The 18632-nt window shown below is 37.6% G+C and overlaps 1 long non-coding RNA gene across 1 annotated transcript; it reads right to left on the bottom strand.

Annotated features, from left to right (window-relative positions):
* Positions 1 to 8322: 8322 nt before the first annotated feature.
* Positions 8323 to 17220, bottom strand: LOC148726049 (uncharacterized). The gene is made up of 2 exons (XR_015989226.1): positions 17110 to 17220; positions 8323 to 9163 (listed from the first exon to the last, which is right to left on the bottom strand). It is a non-coding gene; the product is annotated as an uncharacterized LOC148726049 (long non-coding RNA).
* Between the last annotated feature and the right edge of the window lie 1412 nt (positions 17221 to 18632).

The raw sequence follows: 18632 nt of genomic DNA, 5'->3' as shown, positions 1-18632 counted from the left end.
TTTCAGTGAAAATGAATGTGAGTAGTAATCAGTTTTATTAAAAACTAGATCATTGGATAATGCAATTCAAGACTTTTTATTGGCTCAGCCGTTATGGTATATGAGCCAATATACCACAATATAATTTCGGTACATTGTTAAATCCGGTTTCCTCTCACAAAATAAAGTCGAGAAGATTCTTGGGGGCGTTTTTTTTAATAAAACAGTTATTCCACTCTCGCTTGTTGGATATGAGATGACTATAGCCAACAAGGCGCTACGCGCCTCGTTGGCTATCTATCATCTCATATCCAACGCGCGCTCGTAGAATAATTGTTAATTATTAAAAACTGGATCATTGGATAATGCAATTCAAGACTTTTTATTGGCTTAGCCATTATGGTATATCAGCCAATATACCATAATCTACATATATGGTAAGCGTACGCGTCAGCTTAATTTATTTATTTATAATAACTTCATTTGCCTAAATAATAAGATAATAATAATAATAATAATAATAATACAGACAGATAACAATAGAAATAACATCGAGATGCAAAAAGGCAAAAAGGGTCAAGCCAGAGAGGAACTAAATTCTCATTGACGGCACCCCCCAGAATAAAAGCAATATGCAATAAAAATAAAACTAAAATGTAAAGGTAAAAATTATTGAAAAAACAAGTTAATTGATAAATGGATATTGGTGCAATATTATTGATATTATTTAAAAATGTGTTCTTTCAGTTTTTTTTTAAACTTACTAGCAGAGCTAGAGCTAACTATGTCACTTGGCAAGTCATTCCAGATTTTTATATATTTATACCAAAAAGAGTTGTTGAGGATATTTGTTCGAGCATAAGGCGTCCAGATTTTGACATTGTTGGTAGATCTCGTCCGACTATTGGAGAAAGTTAAGTAATTACATAAGTCTACTCTTGAAAAACCATTAATGAATTTGAATAATTGCACTAAACTAAGAAATTCACGACGCGAGTTGAGTGTTGGCCAGCCAAGATACTTCAAACGTTCACTATAGTCGATAGAACTACCAAGGATCCACCTGAAAGCATTCCTTTGCACTCTTTCAAGCTTATCAGAAAGATATTGTTGATGTGGATTCCACACAGGACAGGCATACTCAACAATTGGCCGAACCATAGACTTGTATCCAATTGATATTGCTTCAGAGCTTTTCCCAAATGTGCGCTTTAGTAGGCCAAGTATCTTATTTGCTTTAGCAGCAACAGAGAGAACATGCGGTTTCCAAGATAAGTCAGATGATATAATGACTCCAATATGTTTGTGTGTTTTAACCTGTTCCAGTGGGATTGAATTGATGTTGTACGAGCAAGGTGTTACAGATCTAGATCTCGTGATTTTCATACATTTGGATTTAGTTGCTTTAAGTTTCAAAAGCCACTTTTTACACCAGTCTACGATCTGAGACAAGCTTTCACACACAGGTTGATGAACAGATGATGGATGATCTGAGTTAAACAATAGAGTATCATCGGCAAACATTTCACGTGAACACGATAAGTTCTCAGGTATATCGTTGACATACAACAAGAACAACATTGGCCCAACAATACTTCCCTGAGGGACACCAGAGTAAACCATGGACCAGTCTGAGCTTTCACCTTCCAGAACAACACGTTGGAAACGATCTTGCAGGAAATCACCTAGCCACTCGAGAATCTGACCATTGATACCATATCGGCCAAGCTTAGAGATGAGATGTTTGTGTGGGACTGAGTCAAACGCTTTCTCAAAGTCCAAGAAGACGACATCTGATGTTTTAAAACATTTTGTTTTTATCTAAGGCTGATGCCCAGGAGTGAAATAGGCGAATAAGTTGGGATGTGCAGGAAAAACCAGCTCGAAAGCCATATTGATGAGGGCTTAACAAGTCATGATCTTCTAGATGAGCCATAATATGTCTTGTGACTAGCTTCTCTAGGGTCTTAACTACAAGCGATGTTAGAGAAATTGGACGATAGTTAGAAACATATTCTTTACCACCATTTTTGTAAACTGGGGTGTTGTTGGCAGACTTCCAGTCACGAGGTAGTTTTCCTCTATTCAGAGACATATTGAATAACTTTGACAGTGGATCAGAAATTACAGAGGCTGCCTCCCGGAGCAAACGCGCAGACAAACCATCCGGGCCAGTGGCTTTATTCACATCAAGGGTAAGCAAAAGCTCTCCCACATTAGCACTAGAGCACATGAGATCTGGTATAACGAAGCCTGAACCATGTGAATGGGCATCCTCATCGACATCGGTAGCTGGGTCAGGGCGGGTAAACACCGACGCGAAAAATTTGCAAAATAACTCTGCTTTGTCCTTGCCAGTAGAAGCCGTGACACCACGATCCGACCATTTCATAGTGACAGGTATTGATTTGTTTTTCGTTTTGGATTTTATAAAAGACCAGAAGCGTTTAGGGTTTTTGGAATCAATTAATGAGTGAACATGTTGGTAATAACTCTTATTAAGTTCCGATTTAACTTTATTCCTTAACGATTTATATTTATTCCAATCAACTTCAAGCTGGGTAAATTTGGCTTTCTTCCAAAGGCGTTTTCTTTTGTGGAAAAGCTTGCGTATATCAGAAGTGATCCAGGGCACATTTTGTCTTGATTTTATTTTCTTCGAAGGAACGTTGTTTTCAATGGCTTTAAAGAATGCAGACTTCCAATTTAACCAAACCTCTTCCATTGTGTCATTGTCGTTCAATATAGCGTCCCTTGGGATATTTGATAGTTCAAGACGAAAGTTATCCCAATTAGCATTTTTGTAGTCAAAGATTTGTTTTGGTCGTTGATATGGACGAGTGACTTTGCATGTCAACTTGAGAGAGACAACATTGTGGTCTGAAGAGCCAATTCCGTCCAAAATTTGGATGTTTTTAAGTGATTCTGGACGATTAGATATCACAAGGTCTAGGATAGCATCTTGACGCGTAGGCTCGTCGATCAATTGAGAGAAACCATAGAAGTTCACAATATTATCGCAGAAATAGTCTGATAAGACATTTGGTTGAGAAGGGCATATCAAGTCCCAATCAATATCCGGAAAATTAAAGTCACCCAATAGAACAACATTAGTGTGATCGGATACCACTGTAACTTTTTCTAGTGACCTTTTAAGGCCTTCTAGATAGTTCATGTCACTTGAAGGAGGGCGGTAGAATACTCCTAGGAAGTACGATCCAGTTTTCAGTGGAATTTCGGCCCATAAGAGTTCGCAAATATCTTCTTCCAAATCAGGACGTCTTGAGCATGATATATTAGATTTAACGGCTAAAAGTACACCGCCACCCCTACTTCCACGGTCATTTCGAAGAACATTATATGAAGATGGAAGGATTTCGTTGTCGGCTATTCCCTCATGAAGCCATGTTTCGGTTATCGCAATTATGTCGGGGTTCATCAGCGCTACATGACTCTGAAGCTCCAGTCTTTTATTGACGATACTTCTTGCGTTAAAGGAAGATATTTTAAGAGTATTCTTTCCCAATGGTGGATCAGGTTTTCTTGAGTTACATTGTCTGTGAGGTCCTGGATGAGGATGAATGTCTCCACTTCTAACCACAGAAAGGGCAACCGGGTTGAAGGAAGCCGTACAGTTTGAATAGTACGCCACTCTTGACCTCTGAAACTTCTTGTGAGGTGAGGTGACAAAATGGCCGCCGATCCTTGACATATGCCTTGGCGAAATTAGATTGAAATCGACCAGGTATGAGTTGAAATACTTGAAGAATTTATCCCCGTAATACACTGGAGCATTCTTCGAGAGCTTGAGAGAGTATAAGTTGACAGAGAACAAAGCTAACAGCGAAAAACTTAATAAAATTACGGACAGGCTCGGAACACGTCTTACCGCCATAATATCAAAGGTCACCTATCAAAATCAAAAGGGAGCTAAAAAATCCATTTTCTTCTTACAAAATAATATTTCTTGAGGGCGTTTTTAATAAAACAATTATTCCACTCGCGCTTGTTGGATATGAGATGATTATAGCCAACTCGGCGCTACGCGCCTCGTTGGCTATCTATCATCTCATATCCAACGCGCACTCGTGGAATAATTGTTAAATATAGGGATGTTTCTTTTCGAACATAATACATGAAGAGGACTTGACTACCACATTATACCGCTGACCAAGAAGGCGGAAATCAAATATGGTGCATATAGTTATCAGGTCGATCACCGGACAAATAACTGATGGGAAAGTAAATCTGCTGGCTTAGCAAGCCAAAAAACGAAGGAATTATTATTTACTGTTCTAGTATTGTACGTTTTCATCTCCTGTAGTTGTAAGATACTGAAATGCTTCAAGAGTATTACTTCAAATTGTTTGTTGCTTTTTTAGTAATTTCTACGTCCGTGACCGAAAGAAAATAAAAGATGCTAAAATAAATTAAGAGATGTACTGTGGGACTCACTGCATGGGTTGTTGTTTCCCATGAAGTCAAATATACAACAGCTTTAATTTTTCTCTTCACATGACAGCAAAATAAACCCACAACATGCAACAAAATTGAGCCGCAGGAGGTGGGAGGTGGAAGGGAGAAATAACTGCTAGTATTAGTGCTCCACGTGTTTAAAAATTATAACCCCGCTCTCAGGTCTTATGAAAATCTGTTGGTAGGAAATAAACGGGGATTTTCAACTCGCCTGGCAGAAAGAAAAGGGTGAAAAACAAGGTTATTCAAACTTCAAATTCTCCCCTCTCACCCCACCTTAATGGAGAGTTAATTTGCATGCGCACTTTGCTCTGATTTCCTGCCGGCTCAGTTGGAGGCGTCTGTCCAATTTCATGTCGTACAAAATAACAAAAAAAGGCAAAGAAAAAATTGAGTGAAAAATAAAATAGAAACAAAATGTATATTGACATGGCAATTGACCAGGGATTGATTCGCTCATGTTTATTTATGGAATACTAAGTCCCTTGCCCAAAAAAAGTTTTCAAGAAAGGACAAGGAATCAGAAAAGGCGTATAAAAGGCAGCAATTGGAAGAGAGATATCAGCTCTAAATGGAAAATTTCAAAGAATTTCCCCTTTTACATGTGAGCAAAAGTAAGTTTTTCTTTACATAAATCTTTTGAAGGTCACTAAATACTTACAGGTAGAAAAATGAAGCACAATTACAAAAAAGTATAATTACCTCAATAGGTCTTTTACTCAAGAAATATAAGGCCACTGATAACCATTGTTCTGAAACCATTGATGAAGCAGAAGGAGGGTAAAAAATTCCCCAAAGCGGAACACCTGAAGTCATACAGCCTGAAAAATTACACAACAACCTAAACTGCAACCCTAAATCCAGATATTGTGCCAACAGGTATGAAAACCACCCGGCAAAAATACAAGTTCTTGTCATGAAGGCCACTAAGCAACTACAGTCTGATACAAAAGTATGGGATGCAACCTTCTTAATGCAGAATAACTGGCTTCCCAATGCTAATGACTATGAGTTATCAGATGAGGTAACCAGTACTCTTGACAAGAAAAAAGTTGCTCTGAAATTGCTACAATCCTGGACGATGATTACAGTACATTTGTAAAGTATTTTGATCAAGCATTCTTACCTAATCTTATTACCTTAAATGATTTAGTCAGGTCATTTAAAAAAGGTAATAAGTCACTTGAGAGTGATTGTTGTCCATCATTTTTACCACCGAAAGCTTCAGATTGAGAGCGAATTTGTTACTGGTAATTAACACTTACTTACTAATTGCTCACCTTCATCATAAGCGAGTCAAAGATTATGTTTGGCTGCAGAATAGCTGTGCTGTTGAGCTATCTTGTCCCTATGGATTTAAAAAAATACACTGTGAATATGAGATTAGAAAAGAAGTCTCAGGCAACAGTTTACATTACTTGGCTTAAAATTCTACCATAACTTAGATGGCTTTAATTTCACAAGTTGGACAACATACCCTGACGAATGTGGAAGTTGAATAAGAATTTAAGTAAAAATCATAGTTAAAGTGCACCTACACCCAAAAATTTTTTTTCGCTTAACGAAGTAAGCTTATTTTTTTGAGTATTTCTGCGCAAAAATTTTTTTATTTGCTCAAATCTTCAATTTTCTATGCCCAGTCAAAATACGGAAAATCGGCCGCCATCTTGCCCCACGACCGAGTTTAAAGAGGAATGGCTCTAGTGGGTAATGTGATGTCAAATCGAGAACACGAAAGTCTGCTTTTCACACATTTTCACTTGTTTGGGAAGGTTGTAGTCGATAATTGTCCGAAAATATGCCGACTAAGTGTGCTGTAGAAGGATGTAGCAACGTGCGAAATTTGGAAGAGGGTATCGCGCTCCATACAATCTTCATACAACACACCTAGTCGGCATATTTCGGACGATATCGACGACAATCTTCCCAAACAAGTGAAAATGTGTGAGATGCAGACTTTCGTGTTCTCGATTTGACGTCACATTACCCGCTAGAGCCATTCTTCTTTAAACTCGGTCGTGGGGCAAGATGGCGGCCGATTTTCCGTATTTTGACTGGGCATAGAAAATTGAAGATTTGAGCAAATAAAAAAATTTTTGCGCAGAAATACTCAAAAAAATAAGCTTACTTCGTTAAGCGAAAAAAATTTTTTGAGTGTAGGTGCACTTTAAGAAAAGGTAATGGTCAGATTCCTATTTGCCATGTTCATGTATGATTGAGAATGTCTGTGTTATTCGTCACAGGCTGGCAAATCAGTCATTGTTAACTAAGGTTAAAGACGACATCCCAATTTAGTTTGTCACCTCTCTTGGGATCGATTCAATCTAAAACATTGATATGTATACTTTAAATTTCGCTACACATGTATAAGAACACAACTGTTGACGCATAGCTTTTTGCTCTCTCTCATTTACATGCCGTGTAGATTGAGTAAGGAACTCGCTTTGTTGAAGCTCATATAAATACATTTACCCACAAAATTGTACTATAAATCTTCGTTAAATTTCTAACTCGGGATTGAGCCGAGGCATTTAAATTTGGTAAACAACAAAATTTACGCTACGGGTAAGTTTTCACACCGCGGTTTATCAGTTTCCACCTCATCGTACACTGACGAGAATGGAAAATTTCCGAAACATACCAAAGCATTTGTAATCTGTAATTTAGTAAAGGAAAAAATGCGATTTCCTTAAATGAAACGTTCGTTATTTGGATTTACGCCTCAGGGCATTATGGAAGCTACGGCAAATTAGAGCTAATTCGCCGAATGAAACACAAAAATACCACTCACCTCAGCTGTAGACCTCACATCTGCACTAAAACAACGTCTTCTAAAAAAATTTCGGTAGATACATCCATGTTCGCCTTCTAAATGTGTAAAGGCTCTGATCTAAACTTTGAACGCGCCGTGCGGTAACGGCAGCCATTTTTTTAAGTTTTGAAACTCTGCTGGGGGTCTCAAACCAAGATAAAACCCAGGCCTCAAACTACTTGAGTTCAGGCTAATTTCTCTAAACCCTAATAGGAGTAAATCATACATTTTCATAAAGAGGTCAACAAAACTCTCCTCATTATTTTAATCTGACTTCATTCAGTCTTGTTCCCAGGGGATACAAGCCTTGGGAAACAATTTCTTTTTGTCCTCTCTGATACTATCAGCTGTTAAAAAAAAACCAAGAAAAACACTGTTGCCTTGAATTACTGTAAAATATTGTAGAAGTCTGAGCTTTCACCACTCAAAGGCATCATCCGGGACGGATAAGATAAAATATTTCACGAGGGCCGAATAAAAGGGAGAGAAGTGCCACTATATCAATGAGCTAGTGTCACTGTGATTGATCAGCTGTACAGGTTCTCATAAAATTTTTTAAGATACCTCTTATTTAATAAGTTGAAAAGTAAGGTTGTGAAGGGTGTATCTGATGTTTTTGGGTAGCAAGGATAGATGAAGTTGAATATAATTTTTATCTGGATAATAATTGATTTATTTAACTATTATTACAACAGGAGGCTCAGGATGTTATTTGATTTTATTCACCTTTAGGAAACAGGCTGGTTTTTCTTTTTTAGTTCACACCTCTCCAGTTATGGTAGAATTCTCATCTGTTGAGGTTTAGGGGTAGTTTGAGGAAAATAAAATGATCAGATTTGAATAAAATTTTTCAAGTCATAAGGCACATGTGATGATATTTTGAAGAGTGACGATTGAAAATAACCTTCTTTCCTCTGCTAAAAATCCCCCCAGGTTATGACGACCAAAGCCCTAGTGATAACATTATCTTACTTTTCTCAACGCGACAGTTACATTTTGTGTTTCAGTGTCGTTCACGCCGGCTGTGATTCGTGAGAAAAACTTTTCAACCAAAACCCAGATTTCTGTGAACTTTAATGTTTTGCTGAAATTGCAAATACATTGCACTGCAAGTTGAAGCTCTCAAACACTCAAAGGAAAGTGAGTACTACAAATGTACTCGATTTGTTGAGATAGCAGTGACACAACTCAATTACTTTCCAATACGTCTGTGCTCGACAGGCCTCCTGTATCATTAACAAAAAGTATCATCTACATCGATCGCACCACTAATTATTAGAGAGTACTGGAATTGAACTGGATTGTACACCCTTTTGCTTTTGGAAAATCAATCGAGTGCGAGTTCCTTTCGCCCATGCACCGCACAACGATATTGAAGACTACGACGCTTGAATGAAAGTTATAGAGGGAAAAATTGATAAGAAAAGCTGTCTGAAGAGGTCGTGACCCTATTGTTTTCCGACGAATTTTCCTCCTTCACTTCAATCGTGGGAAACCTAATCCGGCGTGTAGTGAAGCGTTAAGCCTTGGTGAAACGGCGCATGATAGTCGATGATAGTTGATGACAGTCGATGATAGTTGAAGCGCGCGCTTCTGTTTGACCACCAACTATCATGCACTATCATCGACTATGACCAATTAGTATATACTAAAACAGTGGATAGCGTTGAAGGCGCGCTCTGATTGGCAGGTCAAACTCCGAATATCGTTTGCTATTTACCTCCGAGCAACTCGGAGGTAAATAGTGTAGCTAGCTAGTATCCGCTAGCTAGATATATATATATATATCACTGTCATTAGTTCCTCTTGTGTCCTTACAAAATACTTTTCTTGGCTCCGCACTATCTTTCAAGCTTTGCAACCACCTCACTTCATCCCAAAATACTCCACTGTGTTCTGTGTAAAAAGGAAAAACAAAATACAGAAAAAAAGTCAACATAAAATCAATGTAGAAATCAATCGGAATTAACACTCCTTCATCGTAACACTAAAGAGCAATCCGGCCCGACAAGAATTATCGCCAACAATCAATTCTATACAACAAATTCTGGTATTGCCGCTAGCTTGATCAATATTTTGATTGTGTAAGCCCTACACTTGCCAGCTCCCTAGGGAATTATGTTGGCAACCCCCTTACATACAGAAAATCTTCTCCTCCCAGTAGTTTTGTCATTTAATTAACTCCCATAAGTGACCAAGACAGAATTTCTCCTTACAATATCTATTCAATATCTAGCAGAGAAGTACTGACAATAGCTAAAAACATCAGTTAGGGGATTTTAGGTTGATCCAATAAAAAATTCTCCAAACCAACTTCATAAGAACTCTATGGCAGACTGTAAGGAGAATCAAGGTAAGGAGACCTCGCTAGTGAAGTTGTAGATAAATGAACAATTAAGATAAAGGCAAAGAACGAAAAATTGCAACATCTCAATCATGAGGTCAGTTAATTCATACAGAACAGGACGATTCCTTGTAAAAATACACTGGCCCAATCAAAAAAAGAAAACATAAATATACATTTATAAGCCCTACACTTCCCTGCTCACTAGGGAATTATGTTTGCAACCTCCTTAAATACAGAAAATGTTCTGCACCCTGGAGTTTTGTCGTTTAACTCCCGTAAGTGACCAAGACAGAATTTATCCCTACAATATCTATTTTCAATATCTAGCAGAGAAGTACTGACAATAGCTAAAAACAGTAATCAGGGGATTTTAGGTTGATCCAATACAGAATTCTCCAAACCGACATCATAAGAACTCCATGGCAGACAGTAAAGGAGATTCAATTTAAGGAGATCTCGCTAGTGAAGTTGTAGATAAACAAACAATTAAGATAACTGCAAAGAACGAAAAATCGTAACATCTCAATAATTAGGTCAGTTCATACAGAATAGGATGATTCCTTTTAAAAATACACTGCTTCAATCAAAAAAAGAAAAAAAGATATACATTGATAAGCCCTACACTTGCCAGCTCCCTAGGGAATTATGTTTGCAACCCCCTTAAATACAGAAAATCTCCTCCTTCCTGGAGTTTTGCTCTAACTGAGATGACTCAAGGACAGGTTTGTAATCTCTTCTCTAAATGAGATGACAGCAGAACTCCACTGCATATTCCAAATGAATTGATGAGGATTGCTTCTGAGAATCTCTCAAAAACCTTTATGGCATAAATTTCTATGGAGTCCACCAAGACTAGCACAGTACCAGATATTTTCAAACTATCTCCAGTGACTTCAATCTGTTTATAGACATGGCATATCATCACTGCGCCAGGAGAGAACCTGCCCATATTACAGTTCTATCACCCTTTAGTAGAGTTCTTATTGATCGATTGATTGATTGATGGACTTATTTACTCAACTTTAATCGTACAGATCTTCATCCTTTATCATCCTTTATTGTGACCAAGACAGAATTTCTCCCTACGATATCTAATATTCAACATGTATCAGAGAAGTAGCGAGAATAACTAGGAAAACATAAGTCAGGGGATTTTAGGTTGGTCCAGTAGAAAATTCTCCAAGCCGACATCATAAGAACTCTATGGTAGACAGTAAAGGAGATTGAATAGTCCATTTTACAGTTGTGTGCTTGGTTACCAAGCCTTTGAACGGGAGTGAGGCTAGGGATGACCTTGTTATGATACAAACCTTGCTGCCTTTCAAATGTAAATCACTTTGTTATCATGCTAGCTCGATAGAGGTCTCTATCACAACAAGGTCGTCTTTAGCCTCACTCTGAATCAAAGGCTTAGGAACTAAGAACACAACTGTAAAATGGCCTATTTAAGAAGATCTCGCTGGTGAATTTGTGGATAATATAAATGAACAATTAAGGTAAATGAGTAGAAAGAATTAAAATCACAACATCTCAATAATTAGGTCAGTTCATACAAAATAGGATAATTCCCGTAAGTACTAAAAGAAGGGAATGACCTAAAACCACCTGCAAAAATCTAAAACCACCTACAACCACCACCTACAACCATCTAAAACCACCTACAACCACCCACAACCACCAACTACAACCATCTAAAACCACCTAACACCACCTTCAGAATACTATTGTGTGACAATTTGTGACAATTTAAAAGCACACAGGAAATGTTGCTGTATGTCTCACATGTCATGACCAAGTTACTAAAACAAGGAATGACCTACAATGAGCTACCATGGAAACAAGGACTGACCTAAAATGATCGACAACGATTTACAATATGACCTACAATGAGCTACAATGGCCTACAGGGAGCTATTATGAGTGTTACAAAAAATTGCGGTGTGGCTTGTGTGACTTTCTAGGCCCATGATGGTGTGATGGTCTCTTTGTTTTGCTGTCTAAAAATTTCAACGAGTTAAAGCAGGCCAAATATGTCTCATAGTCTCGCGGGGCTGTGATACATGACCTTATTAATGGTTTTGATATGAAAATATCAATGAGTAAAAGGTGCTGACAGGCCAAATACGACTCATAGCCTCATGTTAGTGAAAAATTATGGCAGGCTTGTTATATAAGACCCTCAAAGACATCTTAACCCTCACCTAAACTACATATATGTTACATATATGTGACATTTATGTATCTGTAACATATATATGTGAAATTACTTGACATGTGTGTGACATATATGTATAGATTTTGGAGCAATTGTACGTATATTTAACATAGATGTAATATCTAACAAGGTAAATTAACACATTATGTAACACCCCTTGCCAAAAAAGATGGCCTTGAAGTATACTTTAAGTATACTAGAAGTAATGGTTATACTGCAATCATACTTCAATAATACTTCAATAGTGCTGCACTTACTAAAGTACATCTGCAGTACCCTTTCTTAAGTACACTTTAAGTATACTGCTCAAGAGAAAATCATGTTATTTATTGTTGATGTTGGGTTCATTGGTGTACTTTCAGTAAACTTCTCATGTACTAAAATCCCCAGTAATTCTTCAACATTCCTAGAAATTCCTTAGATTTCCTTGGAATTTCCTGCAAATTTGAGATTCGCAATATTTCAGGGAAGGCATTGATGCTCTGAATTGGAATTCCTAAGAATTTCAAGTCCTGTTGGCTATGAATGTGGAATTTTTCTTGGGATAATTAAAAAGTTTCTGATGTTACACAAGTAAAATACAGGAGCTTCTAGTCATGTGTTTGATAGTTAATGATGCAAAAAATATGACAGACACATTTAGTGATTAATAGCTGCCTAAAATCATTATATTAGCTTTGGAAATTGTCTAACTGCTATAAATCCTTCTTCATTTACAGCATTTGTTCAATAAAAGTTGAAAGAGGAGAACAGTGTCACAATTTGAAAGTCCATAAAACAGTACGGGACAAATGTACCAAAAGCAAGAGAGGCATTTCCAAAACAGCGAGACAATAAGATGAACTTTATTACTTGTAACTGTACCCTTACCAAAATTAAGTATATTTTTAGTATACTAATTCTGTAATGAAAGTGTACTGCAAATAAGATACACTAAGTATACTTTCAGTAGACTTTAAGTATGGTTTACAGTGCTACTAAAAGTATACTTGTAGTACACTTGGTCCGACCTTAAAGTGGAACACCCAAAAGTATACTTGAAGTATACTTGAAAGGTACTTAAAATTTTGCAGTGCACTTGAAGTATAGTTCATGAGTAGAAGCAATAGTGGCAAACTGAGTGGTACTTAAAGTATACTTTAAGTTATGATACTTAGAATGTATTCAAGATAATTATTATAAATGAATGGCATGCATACATGCAGCCAGTCAAATTAATATGCAATAAGAAGCATGCACCCTCTAGTTCATATGGCATGTGTTCAGCTTTATTATATACTTGGTCAAGTCAGATAGGCATTGAAACGTATAAGTATGAAATTCATTTTGTTAATTAATTTGGTACAACTGTCCATGACAATTAAATAAGCAAAATTTGTAAAAGACCGCTTCAAAATTGTCTTTTAATGTAAAAACAAATATATTTTACAATGAAATCCATCATTCGATTATTTTATAAAGTTATTACAAAAAATTCCATGCAAATTAGAAGTGACTCTCATAATGTTGGGATCCTTAACCAAAATGAGTTATTGTTTCAAAAGAAAGAATATCCATAAAATGGAGTTCATCATTCAATCATGTACAACAGAAAACAGATTTCATACAAATCAGCAGTGTCTTACCATGTCTCTAGCTGGGATTAAAGCCCACAAAAAAAAATGGTTGTCATAAAATGTAACAAATTTATCATAAAAAATGGACTTCACTATTTAATAATTATAAAAGTAAGCAACTTGTGCAAATCATAACAGCAAATAGTTTATCTAGTGAGCATCCAATCATATCATATTAATTCATGTTAATAAATGTAATCAACAAAATTGTCTACTTTCCTAGCTGGTTTCCAACCACTTGCCCTTGTGGTTAGTGAACAAATTGAATTTCCAGGAATTCCTGGGAATTCTTAGGAATTTCAACTGAGAGCACCAATGACTTCCCTGAAATACATTGAATTTAAAAACTTGCTGGAAATTCCAAGGAATTTCAAGGAATGTTTAAGAATGACTGGGAATTTTAGGAATACTTGAAGGCAACTTATATCAAATAAATACATGGCTTGCATTATCTCTCAACTATAAATTCAAGTAGTCAATGAAATTTATTTACATGCTTAATTAACTGAGCTTTACATGTTGATTATTTGCTGTTGTCTATTAACTGCAATATGTAGTAATAGGATGAACTTTCTTTTTCTATTCTTAAAAACTTCATAAGAATTATCCTCAATTACAGCTGTTAATTAAAAATAGTCCTACTGAATCAGTAAATTTTGTTTGACAAAATCTGTTGATTCTTTATCATGAAATGCAATAAGTTGGGTCATGTTTATTGCAAGAAATACTATCAGTGAAAAGATAGTCTTGAAAAGAATCAATTGATTTGGGATGATGATAGAAATATCATTTTATCCTTTCCTCCTTGAGTCAGGCTTTGACTTAATTAAATGCATTTGTAACTTCTTTGGATAGAACTCTTGCGTATTAAAATTAAAATGTAAGGTGTCAAGCAGCATCTTCATGCGATATGTTGTTTGTTTTTGTTGATTCTGCAAGTTAAAATTGAGAGATTTCTTCTAAAGTTGGACTGAACACTCTTGGGAGTGAAAGGCTTAATTACATTAAAAGAATTGATTTTTGAAAATGAAATTCTTGTTGAAACTGTAGTAATTAATTGCTTTGAAGTTATCCCAAACTGCAGACTGAAGCAGTTGTTTTTCTTTTTTCTGGTGGCCTCGCAGCTTGCCAAACGCAAGAAAAATAATCCTGAAACCTTTAGTCTATGGATAGATTTATTTCATTGTAAAGCATAAGCTTAAGAAACTGTGTCATGCAAGTGACCGATTCACTTCACAGGTTTGATCACATACCAAATATTACAATTTCTACCCACCACTAACTTTGAGAATCGTAAATGGCCGCTCAAGCCTTGTAGTGGCCAGTCAATAACTGTTGTCTCTTCTTTTAACTTCATGGCGCCAACAACTTGCTTTCCATTTACAACACTACTTCAATTTCTACTGTATTTAGATCATTTTTGAAATACATGATTGTAATCACAGTTTCTTTAATTAACCTCAATTGACATGAATTTTTAATGATTCTGTCGTTGTTGTACTATAATCGTTTTAGCAAATTTTTTCCATTGAGAACTGTTATAATTATAAATAGAAAAACTTAAAACTGAAAAGAAAATGAGAAGGTCGCTCCCATTAATACTTTTTGTCACATATGTCAAATGTATGTCACATATATGTGGCATATATTTTATATTTATTTGTGTAAAATTGATATGTTGACATATATGCCACATAACTGGACATAGGTTCTAAATTGCTACATTTGAGACGTGTGTCATATATGTGACACATATGTCAGATAAATTATGTTACATGTATGTGACATATATTTTACATATATCTGCTACATATGTATGTGACAGATACGTTACATGTATGTGACATATGTGAGATACATATGTAGCAGATATATGTAAAAGATATACATGTGGTTTTGGTAAGGGCCATTAGAAAGGAACACCTATACTTTTCTATTTTCAAAATAACCAGCCGTTTTAGGAAAGAAAAAAGCCATAGGTAGTTCAAGTGGAAGTAAGACTCTTATAAAATGTAGCTGCTTGACTCCTCATGCAGGTTTTGTAAGTTTTGCTTTTTGAAATGAAACCATTGAAAGCAGGCCTTATACCTCAGTATTATCATCAATGGCAAAAGTGAGGAAAAACTGAGTAAAATTTTCAGGTGGGTTTTGAAGCATTTAGAGACATTAAAAAATACTTGACTTAAATATTGTAACCTCTGCAGAGAGTGAAGATTGACTTTTTCTGATGTTTATTACATGAATGTTTATCCCCTCTACTAATGGAATTAATTAAAGTGCCTATAAAATTTCCAGTAGACCAACCATGAGTATAAATTAAAACATCCATTTGGGGTCTTTTAGCCCTTTAACTCCCAAGAATTGATGATAATTAATTGTGACCTCCAATTGCTCCACATTTCCTGGTAAAAAAAATTGGGGAGAATTGAGTTTTAGACCAAGATAACTTCTACCTAATAAGTTTGAGTATTGTAGTGCGTGTACCTTAGTGCCAACCAATTTTGAATCGTGTAGGAAAATGAAAATGAAATTTCATTAGAGTTTTTCGTTGCGCTGTAAAAAAAAGAAGTTGGACTTCAATGTTTTCGTATGGACTTTGGAAAAGGTGTTGCACGTGAAGTCAAGTGGCTATCTTGAAAACAGGGAATGGGGAATCTTTAAAAGCGGGACTCTCAAGTAGCGAGAAACTTTAAAACGAGAAATATTTAGAGGCGTAAAATGAACCCGCCGAAATGAATGAGCGGTCTGGTGAAGCTGCTCTTTTATTCAATTTTACGCAAGGGAAGCATGAAAATTAACGACTGTTGACACAGGTAAAACTACGTTGCAATTAAAAGGGCAGTCAGCAGATACCTTGAATGCTGAAAATGGTGAAATTGTTAAAATTATTTAGGCATGAGAATCTTTATTTTCATCAAGATATTTGGTTGCTACAATTCTGTTTATAAGAAAGCGTAGTGAAGGGCTTAATTTGTCGTTGTTTGTTCAAGGATGAAATAAAGAACTTTTTGTGACCAAAATGTCGCTCTTGTTCATTTACAGTCATAGGAAACGGTACTATCAAGCACCGACTTTAATAAGGACGTGTGGGAAGGCTTTACAAACGGGGATTAGGCGAAAATAAAGGGCAAAGGCAAAATGGGATTAGGCGGAAAATAAAACTTGATGAAAGGTAACAGGTACGTGAAGAAACAGAAACATTTCGCGCTCTAAGAAATAGGTAGAAAGCTGAATATTGTGATCCAAAAATACTAACTGTAGGCATAGTTGGTCCCTTCTACTAACTATGCTTTAGCACGCTTAAAATTTGGAAACTTTATACTCGTTGAAGTTTGCAAAAAGTTTTGAAACATTCGTTGGCTGTTTTATGGTATGATATGAAATTTTCACTTGAAAACGACAAGGACTTTGACTTGAGTTGAAGAATGAAGAAGCATAATATTTTCTAGAAAATTGTAGTTGTTTGGAAAAAAAAGTCGCTTGCAAGTTTAAAGATTCCTAGGTGCTGTAGAAGATTAGACATTTGTGAAGAATTATAAATGTTATAAATACGCTGTACCCGAATGAAGAGCGCGCATTATCTAAATGGCGTTGGTTTATGGCCAACCATATGGAGTAAAGTTGAAGCCTAAGCAAGGTTGTTATAAGTGAGCAAGTTACTTACAGAAATCCTGCGATTGGAGATGAATTGCAGCTAGTTCTTTGCGCAAGAATAGCGGTCCGGGCCTGTGAATAAACATTTAGATGGCAATATACAGTAGCGTGCGGATGGTTGATGCGAATAAATGTACGTAACGACCCGTATGTAGGTGATGACGCGTGAAGGAATTGTGACGTTGCATTCGAGCGGCAAAGTGTAGTGAAGTGAAGTTTTAGTAATGACGGGCGGGTTGAAAGGAATAAAGGGTGGAGTTATGTTGTTTTGGTTGATTTAGGGCCGCCTGGTGACGGAAGGGCATCATGAAGCCTGGAAGTCCGTAAGCCTTGTGTATCATTAAAAGAATGGAGTGATAGGAGACGGGGGCCAGGTGGAAAGTGTAAAAGCAACTCTCTATGTTAAATGCGCAAATAAATAAGCATGGCGCGTGGAGTTTTAGAGCTTGTAGAGTGGGGGTTTTAGGTGTGGTGTTGAACAGGCGAGTTGCTTTTAGACTTAGATAGATTTTGATATATGCTAAAAGCGCTACGGGTGCTCGCGAATGAAATTTCGAATATGCAAATGTCAAATGGGCACGGCCGCGTGGCATGCCTGCAAAATCCGAGAAAACGCGCGCTGGTGGCATGTTGAGACCCCTGGCAAAGATCGGATACGTGGGCAGGGAAGCCGAAACTCACTGAGCTTGTAGACCAGTCGCATGGGTACCATGGCGCGCAAAGCGCGCGTCTCACACAATGGGCACGGTCGCGTGGCATGCCAGCAAAATCCGAGAAAACGCGCGCTGGTGGCATGTTGAGACCACTGGCAAAGATCGGATAGGTGGGCAGGGAAGCCGAAAAACACTGAGCTTGTAGTCCAGTCGCATGGGTACCACGGCGTGCAAAGCGCGCGTCTCAAACAATGGGCACGGCCGCGTGGCATGCCTGCAAAATCCGAGAAAACGCGCGCTGGTGGCATGTTGATACCCCTGGCAAAGATCGGATACGTGGGCAGAGAAGCCGAAACTCACTGAGCTTGTAGACCAGTCGTATGGGTACCACGGCGCGCAAAGCGCGCGTCTCAAACAATGGGCACGGCCGCGTGGCATGCCAGCAAAATCCGAGAAAATCCGCGCTGGTGGCATGTTGAGACCCCTGGCGAAGATCGGATACGTGGGCAGGGAAGCTGAAACTCACTGAGCTTGTAGACCAGTCGAATGGATACCACGGCGCGCAAAGCGCGCGTCTCAAACAATGGGCACGGCCGCGTGGCATGCCCGCAAAATCCGAGAAAACGCGCGCTGGTGGCATGTTAAGACCCCTGGCAAAGATCGGATAGGTGGGCAGGGAAGCCAAAAGTCACTGAGCTTGTAGTCCAGTCGCATGGGTACCACGGTGTACAAAGCGCGCGTCTCAAACAATGGGCACGGCCGCGTGGCATGCCTGCAAAATCCGAGAAAACGCGCGCTGGTGGCATGTTGAGACCCCTGGCAAAGATCGGATACGTGGGCAGGGAAGCCGAAACTCACTGAGCTTGTAGACCTGTCGCAT

This window comes from Stylophora pistillata, chromosome 7 (assembly GCF_964205215.1).
Source record: "Stylophora pistillata chromosome 7, jaStyPist1.2, whole genome shotgun sequence".
NCBI classification, from domain to species: domain Eukaryota; kingdom Metazoa; phylum Cnidaria; class Anthozoa; order Scleractinia; family Pocilloporidae; genus Stylophora; species Stylophora pistillata.
The sequence above is the reverse complement of the archived record's forward strand: the minus strand, read 5'-3'. Positions and strand labels throughout refer to the sequence as shown.